We start from the raw sequence: 16,904 nt of genomic DNA on the forward strand, positions 1-16,904 counted from the left end.
TCAGCCGTGAAGTGGTAGGTTACTCAAGCTCACAGAACAGGTCTTCTGAGTGCTGAAGTGCGTAGCGCATAAAACGTGTCTGTCCTCGGTTGCAACACTCACTACCGAGGTCCAAACTGCCTCTGGAAGCAATGTCAGCACAAGAACTGTTCGTCGGGTGCTTAATGAAATGGATTTCCACGGCCGATCAGCCTAAGATCATTATTGGCAATGCCAAGCATCGGCTGGAGTGGTCTCAAGCTCACCGCCATTGGACTGTGGAAACGCTTTCTCTGGAGTGATAAATCACACCTCGCCATCTGGCAGTCCGATGGACGAATCTGGGTTTGCCGGGGTAATGCTACCAGCATGACTGCATAGTGCCAACTGTAAAGTTTTGTGTAGGAGGAATAATGGTCTGGGGTTGTTTTTCATGGTTCGGGCTAGGCCCGTTAGTTTCAGTGAAGGGGAATCTTAACAAGACAGCATACAAGGACATTCTAGATTATTCTGAGCTTCCAACTTTGTGGCAACAGTTTGGGGAAGGCCCTTTCCTGTTTCAGCATGAAAACATGCACCCCGTGCACAAAGCGAGGTCAATACAGAAATGGTTTGTCGATATGGGTGTGGAAGAACTGGTCTGCACAGAACCCTGACCTCAGTTATAGCAACAAAGTTGGAACCAAATCCATATTAATACCCATGATTTTGGAATGAGATGTTTGACGAGCAGGTGTCCACGTACTTTTGATCATGTACTGTACTTAAATTACTAACCTTAATTTTTAAAAAAGAATTCAAGTATAAGTAGTAAGTATTTCTGATTAGTGGTCATGTCCTAATGTTTAACATTGTTTATCTAGCTCATTTCTCTAGCAATAACTGGAGCTAGAGCTCTAAGCATTACAGAATGCTGCGTTAGCCTCTGTCGTTAAAGAGTGATGCACATGACCTTGTTGATGGTGGGAAATGCTCGTCTCATTATTGAACATCAATTAGCTCGATGGTTTTGATATCATTCATCATGACCAATTACACATCATAGCACAATAAACGAGTTAAAACCATAGTAGCAACATACTTTTCTTTCTTCAGACATGCATATATTTTTTTGTAAAAGTATCATGAAGTCAAAACATTTTGAATTGCCCGCAAGCCTCGAAAAAAAAGAGCCACGTGGCACTATTAAGTATTTATAACTTGCAATAAAATAATAATTCTATATCAGCACAATACAGATAAATCAAGTGTTTTTTTTTTTACTCAAAATTAAATACATTTTTGTTGGTCACATACACATATTTTGCATATGTTATCACAGATGCAGTGAAATGCTAATGTTTCAAGCTCCAACAGTGAAGTAATACCTAACAATACACACAAATCCCAAAAGATAAAAAGAAAGACATTCAGAAATATCAGAACAAGCAACGTCCAATTCCGGAATATAAATACTTCAGAAAGCATTTACACTCATTGTCTTTTACAGCCTTAATTTAAAATGTATTATATTTAAATGTTGTGTCACTAATCTACACACAATACCCCATAATGTCAAAGTGGAATTATGCTTTTAGAAATGTTAACAAATGTAAAAGAAATGAGAAGTAGAAATGTCTTGAGCCATTCAAGTATTCAACCCTTTTGTTATGTTAAGCCTAAAAAGTTCAGATGTAAACATTTGCATGGACTCTGTGTGCAGTAATAGTGTTTAACGTAACGATTTTTAAATGACTACCTTGTCTTTGTACACCACACATACAAAAATCTGTAAGGTTCCTCAGTCGAGCAATCAATTTCAAGCACAAGTTCAACCTCTCAGACCAGGGAGGTTTTGCAATGGTTTGCAAAAAAGGGCACATATTGGTATTTGGGTAAAACAACTAAACAGACATTGAATATCCTTAGAGCATGGTGCAGGTATTAATTACACTTTGGATGGTGTAGCAATACACCCAGTCACTGCAAAGATACAGGCATTCTTCCTAACTCAGTTTCCTTGAGAGGAAGGAAACCAATTAGGGATTTCACCATGAGGCCAATGTTGATTATAAAACAGAGTTTAATGGCTATGATAGGAGATAACTGTGAATGGATCAACAATATTGCCGTTACTCCACAATATGAACATAAATTACAGAGTGAAAAGAAGGAAGCTTGTATAGAATAAATGAATGAATACATCAATATTTAAAAAAATGCATCCTGTTTGCAGTAAGCCGCTAAACTAATACTACAAAGAAATGTACTTTTTGTCCTGAAAACAAAGTGTTATGTTTGGGGAAAATCCAACACAACACATCACTGAGTACTGCTATATATTTTCAAGCATGGTGGTTGCATCATCATGTTATGGGTATGCTTGTCAGGACTAGGGCATTTTTTTAGGATAAAAGGAAAAAGAATAGAGCTAAGCAAAGGAAAAATCCTAGAGGAAAACTTGGTTCACTTTGCTTTCCAACAGACATTCTGAGACGTTCACCTTTCAGCAGGACAATTACCTAAAACACAAGGCCAAATACACACTGGAGTTGCTTACCAAGACGACATTGAATTTTCCTGAGTGCCCTAGTTACAGATTTGACTTAAATCGGCTTGAAAGTCTTTGTCAGGACTTGAAAATGGCTATCTAGCAATGATCAAAAACCAACTTGACAATGCTTGAAGAATTTTTTTAAAAGAATAATGGGCAAACATTATACAATCCAAGTGTGCAAAGCTCTTAGAGACTTACAAAAAAACTCACAGCTGTAATTGCTGCCAAAGGTGATTCTAACATGTATTGACTCGTGGTTAATTGCTTATCTAATCAAGATATATTATTGTTTAATTTGATGTTTTTTTAAATGTAAAATGTTCTCCCACTTTGACATTAGAGTATTTAGTGTAGATCGTTGACAAAAACGGACAATTGAAAAACGTTTTAATACAACAAAATGTGGAAAAACTCAAAGGGTGTGAATACTCTCTCAAAGCACTGTATGTACTGTATATAATGTATGGACAATATATGAATAGAAAATGTGTGTACAGCAGGAGTTATATAGGATGAGCTTTGACTAGAATATTGTATATACATATTAAGTTGGTAAAACAGTATGTCAACATTATTAAAGTGACCAATTCAATGACTATGTACATAGGGCAGCAGTCTCTAAGGTGCAGGGTAGAGTACCGGGTGGCAGCCGGCTAGTAACTGTGACTAAGGTTCAGGGTATTGTACGGTGCAGAGGCTGACTGGTGACTATTTAACAGTCTGGAGATTAGAAGCTGTTTTTTAGTCTCTCTGTCCCAGCTTTGACGCACCAGTACTGTCTCTGCCTTCTAGATTGTAGCGGGGTGAACAGGCCACGGCTCGGGTGGCTGAGGTTCTCAATGACCTCCTTGACCTTCCTGTGACACCGGGTGCTGTACATGTCTTCAAATATCAATGTGTCTGACTACTACTGTATATTGTAAAGACATAAAACATAATAGAATCAAGTAAGAACAACTTATTTGATGTTATACTGACTTTAAAATATTAAATCATAACTTTTAAAAACAACTTAGCAGAACACAAATAATTCAAGTTATATTTACTCAATAGCTTAATATTTGTGAACAGTACTCAAACACATTAAGCAATAAGAAATCTAATTGACATAATGAGTTGGTACCACTTTCATGATTTGAGTTCTACTGACCTTTTTGGAGATGTTTGAGAAGCCGCTACTCAATTTATTTTCTGAGTCTGGCAGTTACTTTTTACAGTGCAGAAATAGCTTTCAACAGTAGTACTATTTTCCCCATGTTGCTCAATTGAATATATGTGTGTGTGCACTGCATTGTATACAGCCTCCGACTTTGTCCTTTGTGTGAGTTGTAAGAAGGACTAGAGGTGAGTAATCGTGCAGGATTGCAGGGAGCAGTCAGCCCGGTGGCTTCCAAGAAGAGAGAAGTCATGCTGGTCTGTTATGAGAACCACATCTCCTTCATTTGACCCTCTTGCCCTCTCCACAGAGAGAGCGGTGGGGCGGAAGGAGAGAGGGGAGGGAGGGTAGTGGAAGAGGTTTGTGTATATACGCTCAGTATTCACAGCCACAGAACTCTGGGGCGTTGGGAAGTTCCAAAGACCACAGAGGAGGAGGAGGTTGGGTGGCATTCCAGTTCTGATATTCTCAACCCCTCCCTTTTCCCCTCTGTCCCCTCTACTTCTGCCTTCTGTTAGCAGTGATAAGCAGTCAGTCAGGCGGTCGGCCTCGTGAGGAACTCTCCTTCTGCAGTGGTGTGATAGCGAATGATATCATGCATCCCAACCCCCAACCACCATCCCTTCCTCAGAGTGCTACTGATGATGCCATGATTGGATCATTCTCATCCTTCCAAATAAGGAAAGAATGTTCCAGTTCCAACTGTTCTTAAAATCTGAACTAGGGTCGACCTTACTAACCTTTTAACTTACTACTCCTGTAAATTGCATGCTGCATGAAAAAACTACTTTTTGTTATTCTTATGCCTGGAGTAGCTGTGCATTAGTGCATGCTCAACAGTCTAACCTCAAGAGGCATTGTGAGCTTCAAGTCTGACCTGAGTATTATTTTTGAACTATTGTAGCTACTGTGTCTCTGGCAGCATAATAATGACTTATCACATATTCATTTGTGTGCTAAGTGTCATTACGCCGGTCTTAAGTCAAGTTTCAGGGATTGTGGTCCAGCCCATGTCTCCCATTGTCAACGCTTTAGATTTTTATGACTTCAAGACACGCCTACTAAAACCAGTCACAGATCACGTTCAAACAACGCACCCACACACCTGGAATGTTGTTTTTATGAGCATGTTGTATGTACTATAAATTTATCTGTGAACAGGTTCTTCTTGAATTTGTGCAAGCACACTGACTTTTCATGTAATCCTTTTAACGTGCTTGTGTTTTCTCGCAGCGATTCCTCGCATGCGCGTTCTAAAATCTGCAGGATTCATCTTGTTTGTGAACGGTGTTTCTTGGAGTTGTTAGCATACCGTCTCTGACTGTTTCACCCGCTTTACCGAAGGTCCTGTAAAACACACTGTACTGTTTCACTCTCTTTACAAATGTCTTTCCTCTTGCACAAACCTTAAGAAGTATCATTCCTCATATATAGAAGACAATGTTCTTGTGCTTAGAAGTAGCTATACATTTAGTTTTTTTTTCATCTAAGTGAGTTACGGCACAGTTACTACCGTATATAGTCATGTTTGTAGGACTTCCAGCATTTGACAGATAACAGACAGAACTCTAAGGACTGCAGCATGCATGTGAAATGATGCACGGAATACAGTTGAAGTCGGAAGTTTACATACACTTAGGTTGGAGTCATTAACTCGTTTTTCAATCACTTCACGCATTTCTTGTTAACAAAGCAAAGCTTAAACAGCTTGGAAAATTCCAGACAATTGTGGCTTTAGAAGCTTCTGATAGGCTAATAGACATCATTTGAGTCAATTGGAGGTGTACCTGTGGATGTATTTCAAGGCCTACCTTCAAACTCAGTGCCGCTTTGCTTGACATCATGGGAAAATCAAAAGAAATCAGCTAAGACCTCAGAAAAAAAGTCTGGTTCATCCTTGGGAGCAATTTCCAAATGTGTGAATCTACCAAGTTCATCTGTACAAACAATAGTACGCAAGTATAAACACCATGGGACCACACAGCCATCATACTGCTCAGGAAGGAGACGCGTTCTGTCTCCTAGAGATGAACGTCCTTTGGTGCGAAAAGTGCAGATCGATCCCAGAACAACAGCAAAATAACTTGTGAAGATGCTGGAGGAACCCGGTACAAAAGTATCTGTATCCACAGTCAAACGAGTCCTATATCGACATAACCTGAAAGGCCGTTCAGGAAGAAGCCACTGTTTCAAAACCGGCCCGAAATATGAATGCCAAACTACATTTCGCAACTGCAAATGGGGACAAAGATCGTACTTTTTGGAGAAATGTCCTCTGGTCTGATAAAACAAAAATAGAACTGTTTGGCCATAATGACCACCGTTTGGAGGAAAAAGGGAGAGGCTTGCAAGCCAAAGAACACCATCCCAACTGTGAAGCGCTGGGGGTGGCAGCATCATGTTGTGGGGGTGCTTTGCTGCAGGAGGGACTGGTGCACTTCACAAAATAGATGGCAACATGAGGAAGGAAAATTATGTGGATATATTGAAGCAACATCTCAAGACATCAGTCAGGAAGTTGAAGCTTGGTCGCAAATGGGTCTTCCAAATGCACATTGACCCCAAGCATACTTCCAAACTTGTGGCAAAATGGCTTTAAGGTCAACAAAGTCAAGGTATTGGAGTGGCCATCACAAAGCCCTGACCTCAATCCCATAGACAATTTGTGGGCAGAACTGAAAAAGCATGTGCGAGCAAGGAGGCCTACAAACCTGACCTAGTTACACCAGCTCTATCAGTTAAACAATTTAAAGGCAATTCTACAAAATACTATTTGAGTGTATGTAAACTTCTGACCCACTGGGAATGTGATGAAAGAAATAAAATCTGAAATAAATAATTCTCTCTAGTATTATTCTGACATTTCAGAATAAAGTGGTGATCCTAACTGACCTGAAACAGGGAATTTTTACTAGGATTAAATGTCAGGAATTGTGAAAACTGAGTTTTTAAATGTAGTTGGCTCAAGGTGTATGTAAACTTCCAAGAGATGTAAACATGTATATGTGTGTACGTGTGTGAGGTCATCATGCTCAGAGAGCTTGATCCTGCTCACGTTGGCCAAATTATGTGATATCAACAATGGCCCCACCTCAGCCTGCTGGTAATGGATGTATCTCAAATTGAATCCTATTCCCTATATAGCGCATTACTTTTGACCTGAGTACCAAGGGCACGAGTGGAAAATAGCGCACTACATAGGGAATAGTTCTGTTCAGGTTTTGTCACATGCACAGTGAAAATACAGTGAAATGTTCAACTTGCAAGCTCTACCCAGCAGTGCAGTAATCAATATATATTATTTTTATAACTAATAAAAATATCTATATAATAAGGAATAAGGGGGGAAGCTATTTAAAGGGATGGTGTCAATACCAAATGTGCAGGGATACTGGAGTAGTTTGAGGTAGATATGTACATGTAGGCGGGGGATTAGGAGAAAGTGGCTGGTAGCAGGATAAATAATAATAATAATAATCAGTGGTGGAAGAACTACACAATTGTTATATTTGAATTAAAGTAAAGATGCCTTTAATAGAAAATGACTGAAGTAAAAGTGAGTCACCCAGTAAAATACAACTTGAGTACTTGGTTGTAAATATACTTAAGTATCAAAAGTAAATGTAATTGCTCAAATATACTTAAGTATCAAAAGTAAATGTAATTGCTCAAATATACTTAAGTATCAAAAGTAAATGTAATTGCTCAAATATACTTAAGTATCAAAAGTAAAAGTATAAACATTTAAAATTCCTTATTAAGCAAACCAGACAGCAGCATTTTCTTGTTTTTTTATTTAAAATGTACAGATAGACAGGGGCACATGCCAACACTCAGACATAATTTACAAAGTAAGTATTTGTGTTTAGTGAGTCTGCCAGATCAGAGGCAGTAGGGATGACCAGGGATGTTGACATGATAAGTGTGTGAATTGGACCCTTTTCCTGTCCTCTTAACATTCAAAATGTTATGAGGTACTTTTGGGTGTCAGGGAAAATGTATGGCGTAAAAAGTACAGATATCCCACAAAATGACTCAAATAGTACTTTTAAAGTATTTATACTTAAACATTTTACACCACTGATAATAATACTAAACAGTATGGCATCAGCATAATTGGTGTGTGTGTATGCTATTGTGAGAGTGATAGGCAGATATGCATGTAAACAGAGCTGAAAAGTGACTGGTACAGTATACACTGAGTGTACAAAACATTAGGAACACCATCTTAGTATTGAGTTGCACCCATTTTTGCCCCCCACAACAGGCTAAATTCGTCAGGGCATGGACTCTACAAGGTGTCGAAAGCGTTTCACAGGAATGCTGGCCCGTGTTGACTCCAATGCTTCCCACAGTTGTGTCAACAGTTGTCAACTTTTTTCCTGCTGAAACAAATCTATTCCCGCATGGGTTCATTGCTGCCGTGAAGGGATGCACCTGATTGGCAATGATGTTCAGGTATTCTGTGGCATTCATACGTTGCTCTACTTTTATCAAGGAGCCCAATGTGTGCAATGAAAACATATGCTACACCATCACACCACCCTGCAATGTTGAACACCACCCTGCATGTGCCCCTGTATGTAATCACGTGATTTTCTCCATACCCTAGTCATCCCATCAGCCTGAAACATCAGGAACCAGGATTCATCAGACCAGGCAATGTTTTTCCAATTCTCCAGTATCTATTGTTTTTGTTCCTTAGCCCACTGCAGCTGCAGATTCTTGTTTTTTGCTGAAAGAAGTGGAACTCTGTATGGTCATCGGCTCTCATACCCCATTCATGTCAAGGTACGATAGCCTAGGCGGCAAGGTAGCCTAGTGGTTAGAGCGTTGGACTAGCTGAGGTGGACTAGTAACCGGAAGGTTGCAAGTTCAAACCCCTGAGCTGACAAGGTACAAATCTGTTGTTCTGCCCCTGAACACGCAGTTAACCCACTGTTCCTAGGCTGTCATTGAAAATAAGAATTTGTTCTTAACTGACTTGCCTAGTAAAATAAAAAAATTATGAGTTGTGCATTCTTTTATGGATCTTTGGGCACCAATGTTGTACTAGACTGTCAGTTGACTAACTGTAGCCCGTCTGTTGCTCTGCACAATTCGTGTCAGCCTCCTTTGCCCTCTTTCATCAATTACCTGTTTTGGGACCTTCTGCCATACCCCGTTCAAAGGCACTTCCATATTTTGCCTTGCCCATTCACCCTCTTAATGGCACACATACACATTCCATGTCTCAATCCTTCTTTAACCTGTCTCGTCCACTTCAGCTACAGTGATTTGAAGTGGATTTAATAAGTGAAGTCAATAAGGAATCATAACTTCACCTGGATTCAGCTGGTCATGATATGTCATGGAAAGAGCAGGTGTTCCTAATGTTTTTTAAATACTTATGGTAATGTATACATGTAAACAGGAGTAATATAGTGACCAGTAAGTAGTTCATTGCCAATACCATTAGTATCTGTCATTATTTTAGCAGCAGCGTAGGTCTTAGGGGGTGCAGTAGGAGTTAGCCATTTAACAGTCTTATGGCCAGGGGATAGAAGCTGTTTAGGTGTCTGTTGGTCTGAGCCTTGATGCACCAGTACCATCTGCCGGACTGGAGCATGGAGGACAGTGCATGTCTCAGGTGGCTGAAGTCTTTGAAAAATGTTCAGGCCTTTCTCAGACACCGCCTGGCATGTACATCCTGGATGAAGAGGGTGTCATTTAGGACATGTCTCATCTCTACATTTTCAGCGTCATTATTACAATACAAAAAGGGTCGCCCGGTATTATGTATTCTGTTTGGTTTCGAGACTTAACCGCTTTCCCTCCTCAGGCAACCTGACATACACCTTACCTCCTCGTCTGATTACTACCGTTAAGTTTGCCAATGACACAACAGTGGTAGGCCTGATCACCGACAACGCTGAGACAGCCTATAGGGAGGAGGTCAGAGACCTGACCGTGTGGTGCCAGGACAACAACCCCTCCCTCAACGTGATCAAGACAAAGGAGATGATTGTGGACTACAGAAAAAGGAGGACCTAGCACACCGTCATTCTCATCGACGGGGCTGTAGTGGAGCAGGTTGAGAGCTCCAAGCACATCAAGACAGTCGTGAAGAGGGCACGACAAAACCTATTCCCCCTCAGGAGACTGATTTGGCATAATCCTCAAAAAGTTTTACAGCTGCACCATCGAGAGCATCCTGACGAGTTGCATCACTGCCTGGTATGGCAACTGCTCGGTCTCCGACCGCAAGGCACTACAGGGGGTAGTGCGTAAGGTCCAGTACATCACCGGGGCCAAGCTTCCTGCCATCCCATCCAGGACCTCTACACCAGACGGTGTCAGAGGAAGGCCCTAAAAATTGACAAAGACTCCAGCCAACCCAGTCATAGACTGTTCTCTCTGCTACAACACGACAAGCGGTACCAGAGAGCCAAGTCTAGGTCCAAGAGGCTTCTAAACAGCTTCTACCCCCAAGCCATAAGTCTCCTGAACATCTAATGAAATGGCTACCCAGACTATTTGCACCCCCCACCCTCTACGCTGCTGCTAGTCTCTGTTATCATCTATGCATAGTCACTTTAATAACTCTACCTACATGTACATGTTACCTCAATTACCTTGACACCGGTGCCCTCTTACATTGACTCTGTACCGGTAACCCCTGTATTGTTATTTACTGCTGCTTTGTTTTTCTTATCTCTCACTTTTTTCCTGTATTTTCTTAACTGCATTGTTGGTTAAGGGCTGCAAGTAAGCATTTCATTGTAAGGTCTACTACACCTGTTGTACTCAGCGTATGTGACAAATTAAAATTGTATTTGATGTTGTCATTTGCAACGTAAATGTCAGTCATTCTTAGTCAAATAGTCTAAAGGTACACAGGCCTTAGGCTATTTGGCTGATAATTGCCAGTTCATGTGAATAGCATTATGTTGGTCTACTGGAAGGAAGTCCTAATCTTCTGTCCCAAATGGCACCCTATTCCCTATATAGTGGTCAAAGGTACTGCACTATATAGGGAATAGGCTGCCCTTTGGGATGTACCTGGAATAGTTAATAGGACTGAAATCTTGAATGCAGCAGGAAGGACAGTCCTTTTTTTTTTACAAATCATGCACCCTGTATTCCCCTTGTGCATGTACCATGGAAATTGTGATATACACAGCCTGCCCTTTATTTCCCGCTCTGGGAGTGAGGAATGTCTGGAGGTAAATAGAGGAAATGCTCTCTGCAAGTTACCTTGAAGGGACTACACCTAGGGGTTGAACTTTGCACATGATGTACACCAATGTTTTTTGTTATGGAATGGTAGGAACAAAAGAGACACTCAGTATCTGTTAGTGGAACCGCCTCGAGAGAAGAGACTTGTACTAGTACTATTGAATATTGTTATCTCATAAGTACTCGTATGCCCACATGCAGTTTGGTATACTCTCAGTGAGCATTCAAACGGGTGAGAATGTGTTGTCTGCTTTGCTGCAGATACTCAACAATACTTCCTTTTTACACGAGAACTGAAAAGTTATATTTTCTCATAATGCTGACAGAATTGTGTTGTTCAACAAAATGGTCCAATCAAGCTAATAAGAAATATGTGGTATTGCCAGCTAGAGTGTTGCATTAAGGTGTTGTAGAGTAAGAGAGAGACCTTTTGTAGCATAAGGACTGTGAATTAACTAACTGTCTGGTGTAGCCAGCTTGAGAGAAACAGCACAAGGTAGTAGTATAACAATGAGTGGTTGTGGGTTAGCTGGATTCCTATCCAGTGAGCTAGTACTGCAGTCGGAGGACTCTGCTCTGTCTAGACACAGGCGAGCCGTTGCCCGTCGGTCAGTGAGACCCACACTAAAAATAATGCTGGATTGAAAACAACCCAATTTGGTTGTTTGCAACGTAGCGCTGGGTAAATATTGGACAGAAGTTGAACACGCTGGGTTATTTTGACCCAGCCAGTTGGGTTGTGTGGATAACCAAACATGTTGGGTTATACAAACAGGTTCATTTAACCATCAGTTATTTTTTTGTTAAACATCAGTTGGGTTGACCCAGCAGCTGGCTCTTTTTTTAATGTAATCCATGAGTTATTTTCAGCAGGTGTGGCCTATTAGGGGCGTGGCTTTGAGATAATTATTTTAGGCCACCCATAAGAGTAAATGTCATTCCTGTTCATCAAATGAAAATCTTAATGAATTGTTATTGCATATATTTTAATATAAAATATTCTAATATAAAATTCATAATGTTATTATTTACAACGTATTTAAAAAAAAAAAGCATTCCAGGTGAAGCTAGTTGTGAGAATGCCTAGAGTGTGCAAAGCTGTCATCGAGGCAAAGGGTGGCTATTTTGAAGAATCTCTAATGTAACATTTTTATTTGTTTAATACATTTTTGGTTACTACATGATTCCACATGTGTTATTTCAATGTTTAGATGTCTTCACTATTATTCTAAGATGTAGAAAATAGTCCAAATAAAGAAAAACCCTGCAATTGAGTAAGTGTTTTAAAACTTTTGACTCAAATCTAATCAACTTTTATTTGTCACATACACATGTTTAACAGATGTTATTGCGGGTGTAGAGAAAATGCTTGCGATTCTAGCTCCAACTGCAGTAATATCTAACGACTGGTACTATAGGTGCGGGCACAACCATGCATGTGAGTGTGAAGAGGGGTTCCGCTTAGCTAATTTATTTCTCTTCTATGGGATTTTAGCATATATGGTCCAACTACTCTAACTTCCAGACAGCTTTGTGTGCTGAGCAGTCATGCAAGATCTTCTCTCCTATTCTGAGAGGGTGGAGAAAGCAAGCCAGCCAAGGCAGTTTTTCACAGTCCGTTGTATCAGACCAGTAGTATGGAAAGGCCTCAGCCCTTTCAACTCTCTTACTCAATAGGAAACAGTGGCCTTAGTCTGGTCTAGCAAAGTAACACACAGTCAGACACAGTAAGCAGTTACCAACACTTACTGCCCTGCTTGCATGGACACACACAAACATGGATTTCCTCTTACTGACCAACAGTGTTTATCACTGCTGGGAAGAGAATAAAAAAGGGAATTAAAGAAACATCCAGAAGCAGCAGCATCTTAGCCTGGTCACAGAACTCCTATGGTCGTTGTATGACATCACCGAACAAATAGATCTGGGACCAGGCTAGCATCACCTCACTGTTTAAATCATTTTTTGGATTGAGATACTCACTGTTCGTATTAGAAGAAGTGATAGCGACATGATCTCATCACAGCTGCATCATAATGGCGTGGTTGTTACAGAGTTACACGATTTTGAAAGTTACATGACAACTTGTTACTTGAGAAGAGCTATTAAGATCCTGTGAGCTTGTTCTGTGTCACTTTAGGTGTCAGCAAGTGTCAGACACGAAAGCTCAGATTTTTGTTGGCTTAGGATGACTGACCGGTATGGTTTAGGTATTTCTTTCACTTCCAAATCTTTGTTCATCACTCAGATATTGGAAGGTTGATTCAGAAGGAATGTGAGAAAGCTGGAAATTGAGGTTCGGCATTGGGTGTTAGATCAGTAGAGCTTCAGCCAATCAGGGGCTCTGTTCAAGATGTGCAGTATTTGTCATAGCTACCTGAACACGAACACACACAACGTTTGTTTTTGTTACTAGCCACCTGACTTCCAATAACCTGCCACACACAAAGATGAGCTCTGACCTCACCTCAGCCCTCCCCTCCTCAGCCCCGGCTCACAGACACTTTCATCTTTCATAAAGCCAACGCCAGAACACATGATTAGGGCAAGTTGACAAAAGGATGAGAGACATTCAAACACTTCTCTGCAGTTGCCGTCGTTTGGCTTGACTATTTTGGCTGTGAATAACACATAAGAATAAAAACAGGCTTAGTGTTAAGACGTGCCAGAGCAGACAGTGTGACTAAAGTTTCATGATCTTATCTGTAATTCTGAACCATGTCTTGAGGGTGTTTCTTTCTCTCTCTGCAAGAAAAGGAACAACCGCACTTTGTGCAGTCTTTTTTTTTGGGGGGGGGGGGGGGGGGATTATTCTACAAGATGACAGCTAGAGTGTGTCTATGAATTGTAGCGGCTAGGAAAGTATGCAGAATGACGTTAAAGCAAGTAAGCAACATGGCTTGACACGTGAAAATGAATGTCCCTCACCACCACCCTTACCAGCTTGTGAGATTTTCTATTGCTGCGTAGAGTAGAGGAAGAGAACCTGTCTTATTTGCTTCATTGTCCTGATTGTTCTAAAGTAAGCATTTGGGTTGGTCTCAGCGGAGATGAAAAGCCTTTAATGGAGCTGGAGAGACTGTTGCGTGCAAGGCCCTTTTCATTACGCTGCTTCAAAGTAAATGGAAGGCATGCAACAGGTTTAGTTTGCATGACATCTCTCCTCCCCTGTTCCTCCCCCTTTGTCCTCCACTGTGTGTGTGTGTGCGTGCTTGTGCACGCGTGCGTGCATCTACTAATAGAACCAAACGGTGGAGCGCTTCATTGATGTTGCATCTGGTCATACACACTGTGCCAGACAGACTCTCTACCCCTCTCTCTTACATGCCACCTTGTTGCCTGCTGAAAGAAGTGCATACGCAGAGGTTATCTCATATTTACAGCTAGGCTACAAATGGCCGCAGTTTTGAGCAGACACTGATCATGATCGAATGAAAACAAATACATTGAATCAGGATAAAATATACAGTGTGCTTCCTGAAAGGAAATTATGCACATGTATGTCAATGTGTAACCGCACCTGGCTCTTGCCTTTTGCTTGCCACCGTCTATTGACTGGCTCACAGATGTACTATATGGGGAGTAAATCCACTTCATAGCAAGCCTTAATCCATGGACATTGCTCACCTTCCCTCTCGCTGCAGGGTGTACATGCATTGGAAGCCATTGATGGACTGCGGCTGTATCTTAGGAAATCTTACATCAAAGACATCTTACTCACAAAGCTTTGATCACTTTCTGGCTGTGTTGTGTGGGATGGCCACACACAGCTCACCTCTGCTGCAATACAGAAAGCCAAAGCAAGGCAGGTGGAAAGAGAGAGAGGAAAGGGTGAGAAAAGACTCTGAGGCGTTATTGTCCTGCATTTGACACTACCCACACACCTAATTCGCTACTTGTCTCTGCAGAGCTCAGTGGGAGAACAGAGGAGACTTATTCTCTGGAGCCAAGAGTGAAACCTGTAGCAAGTGACTCAGTGGCAAAGAAGCCTTCTATCCTGTTGAGTAGACTGTAAATAAAACACCCAGTCTATGTTCCAAATGGCACCATAATTCCCTATATAGTGCATTACTTTTGACCTGAAAAGTAGTGCACTAAATAGGGAATAGAATGCCATTTGGGACAGAGGTAGGTCGTTCCACCAATTAGGTGCCTTTTGAGTCGTGTAACCTTCTGAAATAATTTTTTTTCATTTTTATATATATATATTTCACAAAATGTTAACATTCTGTCATAAACACCACATGTTCAACTAAATTCCTTTTTTTTTTTACCATCTCGAGGTTAGATTTTAAAAAACGACTTAAGTGCCAAATAAAATAGCAGGGTTGACCATAAGATTTCATCTTAAATCAGCCATAATTCTCCTTGTGATGGGGAATTGAAGCTTGTTTTTGTGCAACAGGGAAGGACAATTGAATGCGAGCTTCAAAAAATATATATAATTGTGATACCCATAGATAGACAGGCTAGAAATGTTATCTATGTCTTTGTTTTAGTATGGTCAGGGTGTGAGTTGGGTGGGTTGTCTATGTTCGTTTTTCTATTTGCTATTTCTGTGTTTGGCCTGGTATGGTTCTCAATCAGAGGCAGCTGTCTATCGTTGCCTGTTTTCTATTGTGTTTCGTGGGTGATTGTTTTCTGTTGTGTGTCTGCACCAGCCAGAACTGTTTTTGGTTGTCGGTTTATTATTTTGTTCAGTGTTCAAGTTCTTTATTAAAAGATATGGACACATACAACGCTGCACCTTGGTCCTCTTCTTCTTCCACCGACGACGACCGTTACACAAGCCAAAAAGACTAGAACCAGCTCACCTGCTTTTACAACACTATGATTAGACTATTAGATTAAATGTTTCTTTTGAAAAAAGGGTTTAGTTCAACAGTGTTGACCTTAAAATGAGGGACAGGTTGTTTTTTGTTGTTTTTTTTACCTTCAAATTAGTCTCTAATCACATTAAATAAACAATGATCTTCAGAAAGGACTTGGTCAAAGCAACAAAATCGTTAGGGCTTTACAATTATGGTAATTATGGAAGAAATGTGGGGTTACGTGGCTTAAAATCTTCCTAGAAGTCAGAGGATGCACAGAGGGACATGTCAAAATGCTGAATTTGAGCACTTTAGCAAGTGTTAATTCATACAAATAAATTCTGATTTACTGAATGTTTCATGTGGTCAATGTTAAAGGGCACTTTATATAATATAAGAGGCTTTTAAAATTCTATATTTGTGCACAATTTCTACTTAATATAACAAAGGCATTCATTTTGTTGCATATCGCCTTTCATCTTGGCTGACTATACACCTTAGGCGTCCAAGTCAGTTTGAACCACAAATAACTGCACTGTAAATCTGTCATCATAAACATTATTACTTACCAATGTTGACTCCTACAATTAATGCTCAAAACCTGCTTGACTGTCGTTCTTGTTGCATTGGTCGTCATCAATGGAGTTATCAATGCATCAATGCATGGAGTTATCAATAGTCCTACTATGTTTGGGAACCTGTCTTTCTCTGCACGCCTGACAAACTGCCTGCTCTCGTCTCGGACAGTCTGTCTCCCAGTCCCAGATAGCGTCAGGCTGTGTGAGATTAGCACACGAGAGCACAGTTAAACTTGTAAGAAATCTCCCGGCCCCTATTTTTGCTTCCACTATTTTACACGTCATGAGCAGTCAGTAATACAGTGTCTGACTCTGGTGCGTCTAGTCCCACTGATAACACATCTGCATTGTCCCTGTGGGAATGTAATGTCCCATGAGGCCTCAGAGCTCATTGTAGTATCCGGCAACAGGCACATATTTAGGCCCAGGCGTGAAGCCAGGCCATCTTGTTGCTAGGCATTTTAGTAGTGGAGAGGACAAATAATGGACCTTCTTTTTCTCCTGTTCTCGCCCGAGGGGGTGTGGTATATGGCCAATATACCACAGCTAAGGGCTGTTCTTATGGATACAGCCCTTAGCCGTGGTATATTGGCCATATATCACAAACCCCTGAGCTGCCATATTGC

Source organism: Oncorhynchus kisutch, linkage group LG10 (genome assembly GCF_002021735.2).
Source record: "Oncorhynchus kisutch isolate 150728-3 linkage group LG10, Okis_V2, whole genome shotgun sequence".
Lineage (NCBI taxonomy): Eukaryota > Metazoa > Chordata > Actinopteri > Salmoniformes > Salmonidae > Oncorhynchus > Oncorhynchus kisutch.